Here is a 2,500-nt window from a genome sequence, read left to right on the forward strand (position 1 = left end):
ACTCTTCCAATTAAAGATGAAAAGTATAGGTCAATGAACTCACACAATAAAGAGCAACTTTTCTCAAATAGATTCTTGTAACACCTATATACCTTGTTTTGTGGTGTACAATGTTATTATTATTATTATTATTATTATTATTATTATTATTATTATTAAACTGTCAACAAAAATAACCTGGCAGCGCATGAGTATAGGGTACTTAGAGCCTCTTGTTCACATATAAAACCCAGTTTAACGACCATGAGGTAAATCTGTTCTGATGGTGGAGCCAATTACAATTTACCCTCTGGATTAAGATTCAAGTCTTCAAAGTTTTACTCTCCTTGCCAGTGTTTTCCTTGTTTACATAAAGAATATCTAGTACTTAACTATTGCTTCTTCATAGCCTCGTTTGCATACACAAAAACAAAGATGGTGGATTTTAACTTAACACTCATGGCCATCCCTCAAAAATGACATTAGACATTTCGTAACAATTACACAGATTACCGCTGTAAAAAAATGAAAACCTGCATAATTAAAGCTTTACTTGAAGAAGAAACTGCGTTTCTGAGCTAAGCCACGATGATCTACAGTATTAAGGTCTAAAAACCACTTTGAAAACGATTAGCTTTCAGTAGTCTTGCTGAGTACCACCATGTCAATACTCTTTAAAGTTTCGACTTTCCGGCAGCTCGTTAGTCTAGCGGATATTGGAAACTGAAATGTGAAAGCATTGATCTGAGTTTGACTCTCTGCCTCGCCTGTTCTTAATCTTCTCTCCATGTTTAAAATGTTTGTTTCTTTGAAGTAGATTTGAAGTTTGAAGTTGATTGTACGTCATGTAAGTTGTCAGAATAAAAAGGGAAATGTCAGTTTGAGGGATGGCCATGAGTGTTCACTATTTTTGAAGTGTTACTGTTGGCTATTTAAACACATTAAGCCCAAATGAGTGGTCAAATATGACAATTGCCGGTTTTCACTGTCACACCATCATCAAAACTATTCAACAAATAAAGTCAAGAATGACAGAGATAAACGAAGATGAATGTTCAAACAGCATCTCAAGGGTTCAGGACTGTGCGATGCTTCGTGCGGGAGATATTCGAAGAAAGGTTTTACTCAAATTTATAAGGCTTTGTATGAAGACGCCATGTCTGTGTTCCTCTGAGGGGCACAAATATGGCGGACAGATGCTAAGTTTTGCTATAAAAAGCCTGTAGTCGTCTTCTGAGGGCCCATAAACATCTAAATGAGTACTTATTCTCATACAAGGACTGTTCAGATTGCAAAAATCTCAGTGTATAAGTCACTTTTTAACCTAAGTGACAGCATTCTCGGCCAAAATTTCAATATTGTGTCACGCAAAAGCATAGAAATTCAACCTTGCTTTACCACAAGACGAAAAACCCTATCAAACTGAGAATTAGTCTTCAGCTGTGCTAATGACTAACTAAACTAAAACCTCAAAAGGATTGATAATTCCTTACTTTTTAATTTTGATGACGTCACATGAAAACAGAATACAGGTAAAGAACTTTCTATTCAGAGAAACGTTTTTTAGGCCGTACTTTCCCTTAAAAAAAAAGAATAGTGTCGGAGTATTCTGATAAAGTTGCTACTCCAATTTACATCCCGATTTTAGGATTCCTTATGCTTATGCGTGCTTTGCGGTCAAGGGATTAAAAAAGTCGGAATTAGTGATCTCGGTTGGGGTTGTGTAAAATTGGTGTCGCAAAAAGTATGCAAAGAACTGAGAAGAATGAGCTGCTAAAGAAACAGCATAGATCCAGGCCGACTGAAAGTACTTCAAATGCAAGTCGAAGTCATAACCGTCATAACACAGTCTGCCCAGTCACAACTCGTTGTTTTCTACGAATTACATTATAAACTCTCACAAATCCTGAATAAAGCCTTGGGGCCGTAAAATTAACAAAACTATTCGTAGCACTTTATACAATAGGAGGGGAAGTCGGTATTTCAGAAAACCTTTCGCCAAATGAACAAGAAATTCTTGGGGTTGACTTTTCAGTGAGAATAACTATGTATTTTAAGACAACCTATATTTTAAAGTTTGTCACGAATGCTACAACATTCGGTGCTTGAGCATGAAAAAGTAATTGTTTACAATTTCGGCTTATGTGCGGTGTAAGACGCACCAGTGACGTCACTTACTAATTGGCCACAGGAAAAGGGGACAGTGGGCACAGAGGAACAGTAGGCACGGAGGCTTCAAGAGGTAAATGATTTAGAATTGCTAAACAAAATTCTACATCTGCCACACATTCACTAATTGCCGGTTCTAATGATTCAAGTGTCAGTCTTTCTTTAAAAAATCAAGACACAAGTATTTCCTATAGGTAATTGGCTCAATCAATTCTTGCAAATCGTGAATGCATGATTGCATGTTTCCGCAGGGAAGGCTGGGAATTTAAACGTAGGACTGAAAAACCAACACGAACATAAATGAGATGTCAGATGTTGAGGGGCAAGGAAATAAGCTGTCCTTCCTAGAAAA

At 36.9% G+C, this 2,500-nt stretch overlaps 1 protein-coding gene across 1 annotated transcript in view; it reads right to left on the minus strand.

The window, feature by feature from the left end:
• Positions 1 to 2,500, minus strand: part of LOC138051045 (uncharacterized) — a 53,994-nt gene that overhangs the window by 51,195 nt on the left and 299 nt on the right. The gene's annotated exons all lie outside the window — the stretch shown is intronic.

The sequence above is a fragment of the Montipora capricornis genome, chromosome 1 (genome assembly GCF_036669925.1).
Source record: "Montipora capricornis isolate CH-2021 chromosome 1, ASM3666992v2, whole genome shotgun sequence".
NCBI lineage: Eukaryota > Metazoa > Cnidaria > Anthozoa > Scleractinia > Acroporidae > Montipora > Montipora capricornis.